The 17,417-nt window shown below is 44.9% G+C and overlaps 1 long non-coding RNA gene across 1 annotated transcript; it reads right to left on the reverse strand.

The window, feature by feature from the left end:
* Positions 1–1,105: 1,105 nt before the first annotated feature.
* On the reverse strand, positions 1,106–7,659 carry LOC113599070 (uncharacterized). The gene is made up of 3 exons (XR_003419794.2): positions 7,244–7,659; positions 6,850–6,911; positions 1,106–1,370 (listed from the first exon to the last, which is right to left on the reverse strand). It is a non-coding gene; the product is annotated as an uncharacterized LOC113599070 (long non-coding RNA).
* Positions 7,660–17,417: the final 9,758 nt, after the last annotated feature.

Here is a 17,417-nt window from a genome sequence, read left to right on the forward strand (position 1 = left end):
GTGTCTTATGCATCTCTGTGTAAGTACAACAGTTGTTCATGATCAACGTGTCCAGTCGGTTGAATATTGCCGTGCCTTAATTTTCTCAACCTATTTTATGGCGGTCCAGACCAAATCATTTCCTCCCTTTAAAAACAGGCAAAGAAATATGTGCATGTGTACAACTAAAAAGGCATACACAAATATTCATGGAAAGCCTACCTGAAATAGCCTCACACTGGAAATAATCTCAAGTGTCCATAAAAAGTGAAATGGATGGACTGTGGCATATTCTTACAATGGAGTACTATGCAGCAGTGAAAAACATCAATAAACCACTGTGGCACACAACATGGCTAGTCACACAAATGTGACGTTGGGCCAAAGAACCAGACATGAAAGAGCACAAAATGTAAGGTTCCATCAATATATAAAGTTAAAAACAAGCAAAACTAATATATATAGTATGGAAAGCCAGGATGATGGCAGATTTATGGAGGAAGGAGGAAATAATGACTGGAAGGATACCATAGGGCTTCTGGGTGCTGGAATGTCCTCATTCTTAACATAGTGGCAGATACATAAATGTGTTCACCGTGTGATCATTCTTTGTATTGTCCAGTTCTATGCATTTTTCTATATGTTTCTATATGTTTCATTTTTCTTAGAGAGAGAGAGAGAGAGGGCACAAGGGAGTGAAGGGCAGAAAGAGATAGATAGAATTTGGGGCTCACCCGAAGTGGGACTCATGTTTTTACCTGAAAGGGGGCTCGTGTTCACCTGATTCGGGGCTCAAGCTCACCCGACATGGGGCTCGAACTCACGAACTCTGAGATCATTGAGTCAGATGCTCAATGACTGAGCCACCCATGTGCCCGGAGTTTAATTTTAAGAGACTTTAAAAAATACTCATCAGGACGGTAGGGTGACATAAATGGAGGTATAAGCCAGTTGAGAATGAGAAGGTACAGATAACTGTAGGAAAGTTAATTGTGGCATAGTTAGAGGGACACATGGGTTTGAAGCAGTGGGTGAAACTGGGAATGATGAGAAGATATTTATATGCATAGGGATGGGAAGCAGGGACAAGATATAATGTACGAGAGAGAGAGAAAGAGAGAGAGAGAGAGAGAGAGAGTGACAGGTGGATCAAGGTCTGAGAGGAAGGGAGAAGGCTTAGGTATGAGACTGGCTTCAAAAGGGAAAAGAGAACTTTATTTGAAGGAGAAAAAAAGAGATGCTGATTTGTATGAGGAAGTGGGAAGTTACATGATACAACAAGAGACCTCAGTTTCTAAGTGAAAGGTGTTTGTTTGTTTTCTTTTTCTTCTTTTCTTCCTGTAGTTGCCATTCCCCACCTATTCCTCAGGTTATTCTCCCAAAGTCTGGCCCTGGAGTGGAAGAAAATGACATGAGCTTTTCTTTCTCGGAGGTCTCGGAAGGAAGCTCCCAAGTGAGTTTTATCCAGGGAGGTAGCATGGCGGAATAGACTGACGTTGGACCCAACCCCACCTGCTTACTTGCCCTGTAGCCTAAGGGTGGCATTCCCCTGAGCCTTGCTCTCCTCTAAGATGATACAATCATCTTGCAGGTGGTTGTGAGCGCTGGAAAGAATAGATTGGTAATCCGAATGTCCAAACTTCACACATCCCTATAATGCCCAAATCACTGTGGCCTCAACTCCGTCTCTTTTCATGGCACAAATACTGTCTTTTCCCAGGATCCTGTTTCCAGGTATTTCTGAGAAATGCTTAAAGAGTGTTTACAAGGTCTGCAGACCAATTCTGGGTAGTTGCTTGTCATTAGAGTTTGTCATTGGGATCCAACTACTACTTTCTCCTTCCCCAGTTATGCCCATTTGCCTCAAGACAGACTGCTCCTGCTCTCCCCTGTGCCGTTCTGTCCAACCTGATATTGACCCTATCTCTGGTTCCATAAGGTGATTGCTAAGATCAGGAAATAAGGTTTGTTAAGACTATGCTGAAGGCTCAGTGACACGAGAAGGATATTACCAAAGAGGGAATTTAAAAGCGAAGTATCACTGCTCTTGGGTCTGCAGACGGGTCCTCTCCTGGACACTTCCTTGCCTGCCTTCCCTGTTGCAGGGGCCAGTTGACCTAGCTGCGATAGAAATACCCTGGGGTCCATCCCTGCCTCCATACTCACATATCTAGAATGATTGACGATGACAATGTCTATTACACACAGGGGAGAATGCTGACCCCCACACAGGATGTGATCTTGTCCTTTGGTGCCAAGACACCAGAACAACAACAAAATCAAAATCATCTCCAAAGTATGGGCTCTACAGTACAGAATAACATTATCAGTAGTCCCATACAATTCCTCTTCAAGGCTTGAGGTGAACAGAAGCTCAACTATCTAGCCTTCAAACCATCTTGGAGTCTTGGCTTCTGATCTCCTGTGACAAATGATTAGGACAGTAACCCATAGATCCGCCAGGAAAAAGCAATAATGACCAGGATTAGTAAAGAACATCTGAATAATGGAAACAAAGATGACCTTTTATATTACAACAAAGAGCTTCTGGAGCCGAAGGTCTCAAATCTCTCCCTTTTAGACAGGAGTTTGTGCTCTATATTTGGATAACCTTGAGACTACTCAACTACACTTTCCTTTTCTAGAGTTTTCCCCAAGAGGCATCAGTTGTGTCTCTTTTGGCTAACTCTGTGTCCCCAGGGCCTGGTAACAGTGTAGGCACACACTAGGTAATCAGTAAATACTTGAGTGAATAAATGAATGAATGAGTCGAAGGGTAGTCTGCCCTAAACTTCCATGTCTACGGAGACAGAAAATCACTTGAAACGTTTTGTTCCCCTGGGTTCTACTGAGGTTGCTTAACACCCATTCTGCCTTTTACTTTGCTGGCAGCCTTTGGCCAGAGTTGTATCACATGGGTGGAATCTGAGCATCGTAGCCCCAGTCTCCTTTCTTGAGCCTCGTTTATAGTGGGCATGTGACCCAGCTCTGGCTGGTAAGGACATTATCTGTTCTAGTTGAGGAGTGATCTGCTGGGGATGTCTGGTATGGGTTTCCCTAGAAGGGATGGTGTTTTTCTGCCTCTGGCCATCACTGGGTTTGAGGAGGGCAAGAGCTGCGGAGGCAAAGCCAGCACATGCACAGAACAAAGCCAACGTGCTCTCAGAGTAAGGAGGCAGGAGCCCGGTGTGGCTGGCAGGAGCCGGGAGCACCTCTTGCTACATGAGGTAATGGCTCTCTTGACAGATTAAGGCAGTGAGCTTTCTAAATACATTTTACATGGCTTCCAACACAAATATACACGCATGTAATATACAAAAACTACAGAAGTTTCACAGGACAATACCACTCCTACTCTTTGCAAGATAGTTCTCCTTTTTTCTTCCATTCTATTGCTGCATTTTTAAAAAGACATAACTGAGGGGCGCCTGGGTGACTCAGTTAAGCGTCCGACTTCAGCTCAGATCATGATATCATAGTGTGTGAGTTCGAGCCCCACATCGGGCTCTCTTCTGTCAGGGCAAAGCCCACTTCAGATCCTCTGTCCCCCTCTCTCTCTACCCCTCCCCTCCTTGTGCTCTCTCTCTCTCTCTCTCTCTCTCTCAAAAAAAAAAGTAAACATTTTTAAAAAGACATAATTGAGGCACCCTAAAATCATTACACAAACCCAAAAATGTGTGTGACCTACAGCATAAAAAAATTGGGAGTTTTCTGGTACTTTTTCTGCAAACTCTGAAGTCCTACTACCTTGGGTTGGTATCCCAGATCTGCCAGTTACCAGCTTTGTTCAGTTGCCCAAGCTTCTTAACCTCTCTGATTCTGTTTTCTTATTATCTGGTGGGAGTAAGAAGGGTACCTACTTCCTAAGGATTGCTGTTCTAAGGATTAAATGAGTTAATATATGTAAAGCAGTTGGAATGGGGAGCCATTGGGAGGTCTGAGCAGAAAACTGACAGGATCTCCCAAAGCTGACTTAGGCATGGTCCCTGCCCTCACAGAGTTTACATTCCTCTGGGGAAAATATAATGCAGAGGTACTGGGATGAATAGAAACACATAGCAGTCTAGAAACATGAAGGAGAAACTTGCATTTTGGCTGGTAAAATAAAGTCTCATAATCTCCAGGAACTAGGACTGGGAGATAAAATGAATTTGGAAAATTCTATTTGCTTAAAAAATGTAATACACTAAGTTTTAGAGCAATGTCAGGTACACGAAAATCGAAAGGAAAGTACAGTGCAGAGAATATTCCCTCACTTTCACCCTCACAGTTTTCCCTATTATTAACATCTTGTATTTGTGTAGTACATTTGTTAGAATTGATAAGGCAATATTGATACACTATTATTAAGTGAGGTCTATAGTTTACATCAGTGTTCACTCTTTGTCCCATACTTCCTGTGGGCTTGGGCAAATGTACAGTAACACGTATTCATCATTACAGTATCATATGCAATGGTTTCACTGCCCTAAACCCCGCTCCCAAGCCTATGCTCCACCGACTTACTCATCCCTCCTTCTCTCCCGTGAAACCCCTGGAAACCCCTGATCCTTTTATTGTGTTCATAGTTTTGCCTTTTCCAGAATTCCATAGAATGGAAATCATGCAGTAGGTAGACTTTTAAGATTGACTTCTTTCACTTAACAATGTCTACTTACTTTTTACAAAACCTTTCTAGGGGCGCCTGGGTGGCTCAATCGGTTGAGCATCCCACTCTGGTTCAGGTCATGATCTCACAGTTTGTGAGTTCAAGCCCTGCGTTGGGCTCTGTGCTGACAGCTCAGAGTCTGGAGCCTGCTTCAGATTCTGTATCTCCTCCTCTCTCTGGCCCTCCCATGCTCACGCTCTGTCTCTCTGTCTCCCAATAATAGTAAATAAATGTTAAAAAAAATTTAAAAAATCAAATATGAATAAATTCCCAGCAGTATGACTACAACATTAACATGTGGTCAACACATATTTGTTGAACTGAACTACAGTCCTAACCCCTTGATTACACTACTCCAGGTTCCTACTTCCATAGTGCTCTCAGACAGATAGCCTGTGTGATTAGAGTAGGCCAATCTTCTCATTGTTCCCCAAATTCCCTACCTTCCTTGCTGAGGAATTCCAACTATGTATGAGGGTTTTTGTCATTTGTTGTTTCCTATATGGGACAAAGCCTCATCATAATAAGTGTCACAGGTCTTGGAAGTATGGAGATGTAAGTGATACCTCCAGAGATAAGGCAGACATATAGTTCTGTCACGCTAGGGAAATGAACCCACCATTCACCATTGTAGGAGGAAAGAAGGGGACTCAAAGATCAGGGAGGGCTTTGTAAATCATCAAAGATCATTAGACATCTCTACCTACAATTAGAAATGTTAAATACCTGATTTTCTCCAATGCTTCCAACTTCTGGCAGGGAAGACTTACAAATCTAATAAGCAAAATATTTCAAACAGGTAGACAAGTCCTGTAAATCAAACATTCCAGCCTGCTAAATGTGGTAAGGTGACACAGTACAACCAAAGCAGCATCACAAAGACAAATTACTCTACCTGAATGAACACAGTTTATCAAGGTATTGATCCTGTATTCATGCCTTTATTGTCACCCTGTGTCTTTGTACAATTTCTTTGTACAATTTGAACTACATGTGTTTCTCATCCGACCAAGGGAAACTTATAAACCATCTCAGTCCCATGACTGCAGTAACTGACATTTCAGAATCAGGGCTTGGTCTGAGACTCTGGATGGGGAAACAAGGCTTGCACAATAATTCCAAGAACATTCTAGATGAACCCTTCATTAATAAGTTGAATCCTTCTTACGGTAATAAAGTCTTAGTCCTATACCTTTCTCAGAATATTGTGCATCTTCTATCACTGTTTTGATTTTTCGAATGGTAACCTCTATCATTTACCAAGGTACCGTCCACATGAATTTTATTTTTTTTAAGATTTTTTTATTTGTAAGTAATCTCTACACCCAGCGTGGGGCTTGAACTCACAACCCTAAGATCAAGAATCAGATGCTCCACCAACTGAGCCAGCCAAGCCTCTCCCACATGAATTTTAATTGACTAATTTGAATCAAAACTCTCTTCTCCTTGCCTGAATTGCAGTGAAATATTTTTATTGCCTGCTTGAATTCCATTTGTCTTATTAACCACCATATTCTGGCCACTTATTGACAGAAATAACTTAGAATTATAGAAGGTCAAGTTGGAAAAGACTGTATCCGAGGCATTCCTATGCCCCAGGCTGTCCCTGTCAGGCTCTGGCACCTTTGCTGGCACAGTGGAAAATCCCCACCTTGAGAACGAGAGCCTTCCAGTCCCTGGCCTCCCTGGCAGGGGCAGGGGTGGGGTGTAGGGGTGGTGGTGAAGTCTTGTCGCAACTAGTTAGTGGCTGTCAGGATCAGAGCCCTAGATGGCTCTGTCCAAACCCCTGTCTTCAGCCCGATGAAGGGATCTGATGAAGAACCATCTTCTATTGTTTCCCCTTTATTCACTTAATGAGCAGAGACAACAAAGAACAGTGAGTACTTAGCATAGCCCTAGAACATGGAAATGATAAATATTTGTTCACTGACTGATTAATGACACCAACATCCAGCTGTCCTGACCACATTCACCCAAATAACAAAGCCCAGCAAGGTGTGGCTTCCATGACCCCGTGTTTCAACCCCCTCTGTCCCTGCCCAGACCAGGAAGGAGTTGAACAACTGTAGTCGTGGCCATCGTGAGGAAATGATGAAAGGCTTTGAAAGACAAGCATGTGAAGAAAGGGAGGAAGAGTGGGGGAAGGTCACAGTGGGCAGGGACCTGGAAGGAAGAGAGAAAGGTGGTTGGGTAGAGAGCCTGGGGGGCAGGACTAGCATTACCCTCACAACCACGGGCTCCCATCTGGGTCTCAGAGATGGCTCTCTTCTCTTCCCTTTGGCTCCTGCAGAGAAAATCATTCCATCTTAAGTCTTGATCATACTTAAAGAGATGATGTACATAGATGTGTGTATGGATGCACACAAACACTCATACAGGTACTCATGGGTCTGTTTAACTATATGTAACAAATTGACACCTGTTCTAAAACCGGACTCTACCGAACAGAGCCATTCAAAGTGGGTGCCCTGAGGGAGCCTGCACCCTTGAAATCAGATACCGTCTCAAGGGTAAGGGTTAGCCTCAGCCTCAGCGGGTGCCCTCTCCAGACCTGATGAAGAGCTGAGAAGGGCCACAGCCTACTTCATTACTTCTTCTCTTCTCAGCTTGCTTTACCTGTCACTCTAACCGCTCTTCTGCAGCTGTCCTTTGCTGAGCGTCTCCTGAGTCCCAGACATGCTGCTGGGTGCTGCAGGTTAAGCCATGCAAACCTGAACTCCGATCGAAAGAGGCGCCATCTCAGCTCTCAGAGGACTTTCCACACCCAACGTAACCTGGAGGCTTCTTGCGAAGACCAGGGGAGACCAGTTGTGAAAATGCTCTGAATAAGTGGAGTGTGTGAACTAATATTACATCACATATACAGTGGTGCACGCAACAGAACTCCCTAGTGTGCTTGCTGCTGAGAGGAAGCCGAAGGTATAATACTCAGCACCCGATGGACCACATGAGAGGTGGGAGGTCTGAGCAGCAACCAAGGTGTGAATATGTGGGAAATCATGAGCATCAGGTTCCCAGGGCGAATGGGGCCGTAAAATTAAAAACCACTTTGTTTTGCTTTTGCCTTCCTCATTATTTTTTCTTTTGGTAATATTCAAGGAAGAACAAAACCCAAAGGAAACCATATTCAGATTGGTACTTATTCTATAGGGGCCCAGACACCAGCCCCCTGCTTATCAGTTGCCCGAGTAACAGAAGCCGGGCTGCTGGAGACCTGGGGGTGGAAGGTGGGGCTAAGGCTGTTTACCAGCTTGCTTGGGGAAGGAGGTGGAACCATCACCCACAGCACTAACCAGAGGAAACTGCCTGTTCCCCAAGGTCATAGTTAGTAGAGCTTCCTGCCAGAGCACCCAGCATCTGAGTTCACGACTGAGGTGGCCTTCACCGCAAAGTCTTTCCATAGATGGAGATCAGAGGGTTTGTGAATGACCAACTAACTGCCTCCATGCTGCCTGGGGTGGGGCTGCAGGTGGAGAGAGGGAGCACCAGGCTTTTGTTTGGTTCTGGGTTTTTTTTTTTTTGTTGTTGTTGTTGTTGTTTTCAGGCTTTTGAATTTCTGTGTTTAAACCCTGGCTCTTTCATTTGAAAGCTATAGGACGCCTTCCCTGTAAAACAAGGACAGGGTATAATGTCCATTGGCTGACGGTTATGGAACTTTCTCTCCCATCCATCTTAAATTTCCCCTTTCCTTTCAGATCCCCGGGATCCCTTTACCCCTCCTCTTGTGCAACCAGCCCAAACTCAAAAAGGAATTTTGCTTTCTTTGTGTCATGGTTTGCTCTCTGAACCAGATCCTGGGACCCAGCTTTTCAGAATTGAGTGCCAGGCGAGTGCTTTTGCTGACAATAACAACAAAAGTCCTCTAAAAGGAATTCTGCCCCCAGCTTTAATATAACATGCATTTCTTTCCCTTCATGGCTCCACCGGTTCTTCCCTCTGCACTTTCCTTTTATCTCAACACAACCTACAATGAATGAGATGGCCAAACCCACAGCCGGACTGGCCTACCTGCTTCGCAGACTTCATGAATCTCCAGTGCACTGCTCCCCTCACAGGCCATTTTTTAAACAATCTAAGACTGATCATGCCCACCCTTTCCCCCTCCACGTCTCTCCAGTCTTTCTTTCAGGAGCTTATTTATGAAGTCTTTCAAAACCACTATGCCATCATGCCAGCATGGTAGCAGGGAATGTTTATTACATATACCTGCCAAACACGGGGTTGGGGGAGGGTTGTTTTTTTAAACAAAATTACAAAAACCAATCAATCGATGGTAGAAATCGGCCATCACTCTTCTAACATTCTTCCTGAAGTATGCCCCATCCACTCTGCTAATAGAACCTCGTTTGTTCAGCTAATAGCAGAAATCTTTTGACTGTAGGGAAAGAAGGCCTCCTACTCTGGCCATAAAGAATGAACTGCAATTTGCCTAGACCACACATAGTAATCTCATTCTCCTAAGGTTGGCAACATGACCCAATGAAATATTAGGGGAAGTTTGCTGGATGTGGCTTCCAGGAAAGCTTTTGCTTTCTTGGGTTAAAAAAGGACAAACTCAGCTGGCAGGGTCCTTTTTGTACCTTTGTTATTTTTTCTTTCCTGGAATACTGATAATATGCCTGGCAGTACAGCAGCCACCTTGGGACCATGAGGCACAAGAAGAGGGCAAAGATAAAATCTGTTAAAGTATGGCTTAACAGAAAGATAGCAAGAGCCTGGGATACTGATGGTAACCTCAAGTAGCTGACCGACCTTGGTCCCACCAGTCATGTGAAACAAATAAGCCTCCATTTGTTTAGGTCGTTGGGCCTTTGGTTACACATACCTAAATGCAATCCTAACTGATACATAGTTCTTGCTCTCAAGAAATGGGTAATGGCTCAGTGTATACAACTTGATATCACTCTTCATTATAAATCTAGTGCATGAAAAAACCCTGTCTGCTCTACGATCAAAATATATCTCAGGGGTACCTGACTGGCTCAGTTGGGAAAGCAGGCGACACTTAATCTTGGGGTCATGAGCTCAAGCTCCATATGGGGCTTAAAGCTTACATTAAAAAAATATATCTATATATCTATGTATCTATATACCTATATATATCTATATATAGATATAGATATCTCAGATTTCAACCATTTCTCATTGTCCTGATATTAACCTGGATTAAGCACCATCATCTCTCACTCAGAATATAGCAGCATTCACTGAACAGACCACCTGTGTCTAGCCTTTCCCCTCTGTGGCTTATTCTCAATACAGCGACCAGAGAGCTTCCACTGACAGGTACACCAGATGGTATCCCTCTGCCATCAAAACTCTCCAGTGGTGTCTAAGGTACCCAGAGTAGAAGCCAAAATCCTTAAAGTGACCTACAGGGCACCTGCGTGACTCAGCTCCTGCTTTGTTGTTATTTTGTATGGTTTCCATCACTCTGCTTTGAAGTTTACTGGTATTTTCCTCCTCAAAATCGAATCTACTTTTATGCCCACTCAGTGCCTTTTTCATTTTGAACATGTCACTTTGTGGCTCTTGAGTTTCCTTTTGTTCTTGGTTTCTCTCTTCATTGTATTCATGTTTCCCTTTACATCCTTGAGCACAGTTACAATAGCTGCCCCAAGGCCCTTGTTTGTTAATCTCTGTCATTTTCTGGACTGTTTCCATTGACAGATTCCCCCCCCCCCAACACCCCCTCCCCCGCCCCTCCTGTGTCACATTTTCTGCTTGTTTTGGGGCATATCTAATAATTATCACTGGACACGGAACATTGTAACTGTTATGTTGTCGAATGTCTAGATTTTGTGGGCAGCGCATTTACTTACACATCGACTTGAGCATTTTGCAGTTTGTGTTTAAGCTTTGTCCGGGAAGGTCTAGAGATGTCTTTGAGGCCCAATGTGCCCTTTACTGAGCATTGAGCCTTCTGAGATCCCAATTTAATTTCCTAGCTGCTCAACAAACACTTTCCACCCTGGCCAGTCTTATATCAAGTACCTCCCAGCCCTTTGCGAGCTCTGGTGTTTGTTCAGTATCCAGCTCTCTGGCGGTGGTCTTGTTTGTCCATCTGTCTGTTTTTGTAACTGCTCTTTGTCTATTCTTCTGGAGTTTCACGCTGTGTAGGGACAGCTTTGCATTCAGCAGAAGATCCAAGGGAACCCCATACAGGTTTCCGAAGCTCTGTTCCTGCATCGCTCCCTTAGCTCTGGTATTCTCCAGCACAATTTCAAACAGCCTCTTCCAACTCCTGTCTTCGCCTTCTCAGCTCAGTGAGATGATCCACCCTCTTTACAGGTTCCCCTGCTTCGTGTTGTGGTCTGGAGTTGCCCCAAGGCAGAAGTCTGGGGTAGCAGGGGGCCTCCCCTCACTTGTTTTCCTTCCCTCAGGGTTCACCGTCCCGCACTCTGTGTTGCCCACCGCCTGAAAACGTGGTTCCATATATTTAAGCTAGATTTCTAGTTTATGGCATGAGGGTTACTCAGTCGTACCTGGAAGTGGTCGTAAACACTTCTTCAATGTGTAGTGCATTTCGGCCTCCGTGTCAGTTCCTAGGACACCAAGTTGAGTGTGAGTCCATTGACACGTGGCCGAGGAATTGAACCTCAGAGTGGGGAAATAACTTACCTAAAACAAAGCTGTGGCTGGAGCTAAGATAATGCCCAGGAGTTTGGGGCTCTTAGGCTGATCTTCACGCTCAAGCTGTATCACCTTTCCCCAGCTTAGCGCCTCTGAACACTCCCTCCCCCTCAGTTCCTTAGAATACAGACTTCTTCAGCCAGCATCCTCTCCAATACCCTCCCCCAGACTAGCTGGGAAATGTCTTTCACGCCCCAGTGGTTCAGACCATTTAGAAGGACTGAGACCCACTCCATCACAAGCCAGAGGGATGAGCTTTCTGGTTCTCCCCACCACCCACTTTGATTTCTGCTTCAGATTTCCCCCAAAGGCCCCTCTCGCCAGCCTGCAACAGGATGAGACCACGTCTGGCGAAACTGTGTTGTGAACAGCAACACTTAGGCAAATGGGATTCATCTAAGAATAACTGAGGTAGAAAACATCTGCTTCTGAGTGTGTCAGGCGACAAGGGGCCGAGGGTCACAAAAGGCCTCTTTGCTCCACAAGTACTCATTCCAGGGACTTGCAGGGGGGCCTCGGCAGACAGGCTCCTGCTGCTGGGGTTCCCAGGGTCTGTTCCCATGCAGATAGTGCTTTTTCCCAAGGTCATGCCCTTACGAGGTGACTGAATGAGGTGGGAGTATAAAGGCCCAGGCATTTTAGTCTGAATGAGGCAGGCCAGCTCTGGCAGACAGCACTTGTTCTGGAGCTCTCGGCCAGGCTGGCCAAAGCTTTGTCAGGATTGCCTCAGGACTCTGCTTCCCCCCTGCCCGGTCCTGCCTCCTCCCCAGCCTTTTGCAGGTGACGATTCCTGGTGAATGATCTGCACCCACGTTCTGGCTCCACCTCTGTTCTGAAGCCAACCTGTGACTCAGGGAACCACCACTGGGGCCATCCAGCCCAGGTTCCCTGCAGCCAGGGCCTCAAAGTTAGGCAGTGGCTGCTCATTCCATAGGATGGTCACCCCGATATGACAGGTTTGGGCTCCTCACAACTTTCCACCTCCCTTCTTTATCGGTGTGATAGAAAATTGAAGTGAGCATCCAGAATGTATTGGGAAATAATATTGGAAATTTATCGAGTGTACATTCTGAGCCAGACACTATGCTTCACACACACACAGTCACATTTAATCTCCACAAACGATCCCATAGGAAAGGTAACCCTATTATTCCCACTCTTTAAAGACCTTTTCTAGCCTCTGTCTGCAAAGAGTTGGGGCAGGTCCATGGGTAGGTGATGAATGACTATCTCAGGCTCTCTCCAGGGTCCTGGCCCCATTTTCTACAGCATGAGCCCCTGACCGTGGCTTCCTTCTCATCTCTGGCTGGTGCTTACATCCTCCCTTTCCTCCTTCCTCCCCCAGCTCTCAGTTCTGCAGCTCTGGCAGCCCCCGCACTGGCCCCACTAGCAAAGCAGAGGCACTTTTGGTGCCCAAAACCCACCCTTGAAAGTAGGAACATAAGAACTCTCAGCCCACATCCTGTATCTGAGCAAATTTCTCACAGGTGGTTCAGCCCCGGCAAGCCTTTATGCAACATCTTGCAGCCTACCACCAGTCTAGTAACCACCAAATCTGGGCTCCCAAGAGGTCACTCATTCATTCATCCATTTATCAACAATGAACTACCAGCGATGGACCTACTGGGTACAGGGGCTGGCTGGAAGAACACAGATGGACCACCTATTCATTTATTCATGCACTTGCTTACTTAACGATCACTTAGTGAGATCCTATTTTGTCGGAAGCACACGTCCTGATGACATGGTGGGAGCCAGAAGCAGTCTAGACCTTGCATTCCAAAGGAAGGGGGGGAGGGTTAGAGTCCATTATGCAACTACTTTACTAAAGAGTCCAGTCTCACACACAAAGTCCAGAAGGATGTACAAGAGACTTTTAGTTCAGGTTGGAGAGTGACTTCTCATGCAGAAGGGGTTCTTGGACGAGGTGTGCATCTGGGCATCTCTTTCTGTTGGTTCCTCCCTAGTTCGTTTTGGGCTGGGTCTTTCCATTTAAGCTCTTTGGGTGCCTTGCTGGTGTACTCTTCCCACCAAGGAGCAAATATGTCTCTGTGAACCTGCTGTCTCCTCTCTTCCCTTGTAGATGGGCCTTTCTTCGCAGGCCTCCTATGTGTTCCCAGGCTGACATAGGCTGAAAAAGCCCATCCCTTCCTCTGCTTAGAGGCATGTGAACAAAGAGCCCCTTTCTCTTAAACCAAGTTAAGGCCTGAACCGGGTCCCACAAAGCAAGCTGGGGAGGTGCCAGGCCTTAGGAATGCATGCGTGTGGGGACAAGCAAGGAAAATCTATCTGGCCATACTTAGAGTGTTTCTTCCACCATATTCTGCATGTTTCCATTTGACTTTCCCTGGTGTTCTCCTGCTTTGGGGTCCATACCTATTTCCGCACTGAGCTAGGTTATAGATTCATTCCTCTCTCCCTACCCATTCACCCAACTTTCCTGAGACAATCCTTATCCCAAGAAAAGACTGAGGAAGGGGAAGACAGCACCCTCCCAGGAGTCTACCAGGTCTTGAGCCTCCCGCCAACCACCACCAGAGGGCGCTGCTCCCCCTGGCCTCCTGCGGTGCAGGCTCTCCCCCAGTCCAGGCAGGGGGTGCTTCTGAGGCACGGCACAGGCCTCGACCCAGGTTTCTGTCTGGACAGTGGCAGTGCCTCCGTTACATATTTCATTTTTATTTCCTCCTTTAGCAGAATAGTCTTCTGAATTTTGACCTCAGACAAATCACTAAAGCATATGGTTTCTGACCAAATCTTGGGTTAATAAGTATAGTTTTCCCCACCTTTAGGGATTCAGGTCTCCCCTTGGGTTTAAAACAGAGCTAGATCTTGCCTTCCCAGTCCCCTGTAAATCAAGGTGACCCAGGACTGGTATTTAAATCCTCCCTTATTAACCAAAAATGGGTGTCCTCACATCTCCACCCATGTGGCGATTCTTAGTTGCTATGATGCCCCTAAAGGCCCATCAGTCACTCTTGTTCCCCATGAGTACCCAGGATGACCATTTCTGCCCTCGAAACTTCACTGAGGACTGGCTACAGTGTACGTTTCTGACTTTCCTTCTGCACCTTGTCAATGTCCAGACCCTCTTTCTAAGCCTATCTCAAAACTCACTTTCTCTCTTTTTTGAAAGTTTTAATTTAAATTCCACTTAGTTAACAGTGTAATATTGGTTGCAGGTGTGCAATATAGTGATTCAACACTTCCATGCATCACCCTGTGCTCCTCACAAGTGCCCTCCTTAATCCCCACCTCGTAAGTAACCCACCCCCCACTCCCTCCCTTCTGGTAACCATCAGTTTGTTTCTCATAGTTAAGTCTGTGTTTTGGTTTCTTTCTCTCTCTCTCTCTCTCTCTCTCTTTCCCCTTGCTCTTTTGTTTTGTTTCTTAAATTCCACAAATAAGTGAAATCATGTGGTATTTGTCTTTGACATATTTCGCTTGTCAAAACTCACTGTCCAGAGGAAGCCGGCCTGATCCCTGCCAGAACCCCACCCCGCCCCATTCCATTCACCATTAATACTGCTGTGCTGCTCGGATTCAATCCTTTGCTCCCTCCTCCTACATCTTCCATAGCTCCTGCCCATGTCCTCCTTCCTGGGGTTACATCGGAAGCTATAAATGAAGATTGACAGAGGGGTACCTGGGTGGTTCAGTCGGTTAAGTGCCTGACTCAATTTTGGCTCAAGTCATGATCTCATGGTCTGTGGGATCAATCCCTGCTTTGGGCTCCACGCTGAGCGTGAAGCCTGCTTGAGATTCTCTCTCTCCCTCTCTCTCTCTGCCCCTCCCTTGCTCACCCCCTTGCTCCCTCTCCAAAAAAAAAAAAAAAAAAAAAAAAAAAATCACAAAACAAAGATTGACAGATTGAACTCCATGAAAACATTTGTAATTGCACAGAGACAATATAAACAAAACATGAAGAAAAAATGAGTAAATTTTAAAATAAATATGAGAGAGGAAAGATCAATTTACATAATGCAGAGAGAAGGACAACCCCATAGGGATGGGCGGGGAACTGGGAGAAGCAATACTTTGGTCAATAAATATATGAACAAATAATTGCTCAACCTTTCCTTTTAATAGAAGTTCAAATAAGAAGGCACTGTTGTTTAATATAAAAGATATAAAACACTGATAACACCCACTTTTGTCAGAATGAGGGAAACAGGCATACTCCATACACTGTGGGAGGGAATATAAAACTGAAGCTCATTTTAGAGTAGTATAGAAATAGTAAGTGTCTGTTCTTTTATACCAGCTCATCTCGTGGCATTATTGTCTGTTACTGTGAAATGTAGAGCCAACTAAAAGCAGTGGGAGAGTGTAGCCACTTAAAAGGGCATATAAACCAATATATCTAAACTGATGACACATACGATGGTTTATCTTAAATTGTGTGTGTGTGCGTGTGCATGTGTATACAGAGGAAGAGAGAAGGAAGAAAACTAGGAATGCTATATGCTAAACCATTAACAGTGGTTTCTTTAGAGAATGAGTAGTCACTTTCATTTTTTGCTTTATATACTTTCATATCCTTTAGGGTTTGGTGGCAATGCACGTTTGCTACAATTATATTTTTTTTCCATATTTCCAGTACGGGGCAAAAAGGAACAATTTGTTTATTGTTCTGAGGACATAAGGACGTAAGGTATGTCTGAGGACATAAGGTATTAGAAAGCTGGAACCAAATCATATTTATATTTATGAAGTGGCTGGCATAAATACTCCATATATTTTGAATTGAGTTTCTTTTACACATTTTAAAGGTTGATGCTCTATTTAGCCTTTCATTCCCTATAGTATTATATTTTGTTGTATTTATATATTTGCCTCCCTAAGTAGAGTGCAAGTTCCTCGAGGCATATCAGAGGCATCCTTTATAAGCGCCTAGCAGTTCGCTGCAAAGTGTAGATTTTCCATGAAGTTTGCAGTACTCGTTGGGCACTGAGTCATTGAAAGTCTCACTTCCTTTCTAGACCCCAACCCCTCCACCCATATTCTCTTCCTCTTCCTTGGTGGGGCTTTGAGTTTAGAACATACTACTATCTGTGTGATTGGGAAAGAGCAAAAGTCTAGTAAGGAATGTCTCCAATTCAGGTTTGAGTCAGAATAGACAATGTAACAACGGAGTGGACGACTTGGGATAGAATCCACACCTCGGAACCAGAATGAGACTTGTTTCAGAAGGAAGTCTGCAGGGGTGCCTGGGTGGCTCTGTAAGTTGGGCATCTGACACTTGATTTCGGCTCAGGTTATGATCTCAGGGTTCATGGGACTGGGCTCACGGTTGATGGTACACAGCCTGTTTGGGATTCTCTCTCTTTCTTTCTCTCTGCCCTCTCCTGCTTGTGCTCTCCCTCTCTCTCAAGATAAATAACTTAAAAAATAAAAAAGAAGAAGTTCTGCAAACAATTATCATGACCCTGAAGGTAACAGAATCCAGGATGGGCTGGAAGTAGGCAGTGAGCTAGGAAGAGCAGGACACAGGAGACTGAGGGAGACTGACTGTCTTCACATAGTTGGACTTTCCCATTCGTATGTTCCTTTGCCACCTGCTGCCTTGTTTTCTTATCGATTACGCTGGTTCTGTCCTTTTGATGGGTTTCCCACAGACTTTTGAAATAATAACTGTAGTCATTTTGATTACCATTTGTTGAGCACAGTCTGAGTCAAGGGCTTTCTTTTTTTTTTTTAATTTTTTTTTAACATTTTATTTATTTTTGAGACAGGGAGAGACAGAGCATGAACAGGGGAGGTTCAGAGAGAGGGAGACACAGAATCTGAAACAGGCTCCAGGCTCTGAGCTGTCAGCACAGAGCCCGATGTGGGGCTTGAACTCACGGACCATGAAATCATGACCTGAGCCAAAGTCGGCTGCTTAACCGACTGAGCCACCCAGGCGCCCCGTCAAGGGCTTTCTTTACATGTGTAGCAAACACTGACTCCACTACAATATTTCCTTAAAAATACATCAGTCTGTTTTAATTTTCTGAATCAGAATAAATCTGATCCTATGCCCTTAACTTGCTGGACTGATGAGAAATGCAATCTCCATCATTACTAATGCTCTGTCCCTCCACCCACAGCTGATCTTACTTTAGTCCAGACATTCAGGAGTTCCCATGGTCATTGCTGATATGCTCCTGCATATCAA

Source organism: Acinonyx jubatus, chromosome C1, assembly GCF_027475565.1.
Source record: "Acinonyx jubatus isolate Ajub_Pintada_27869175 chromosome C1, VMU_Ajub_asm_v1.0, whole genome shotgun sequence".
In the NCBI taxonomy this organism is placed as follows: Eukaryota; Metazoa; Chordata; class Mammalia; order Carnivora; family Felidae; genus Acinonyx; species Acinonyx jubatus.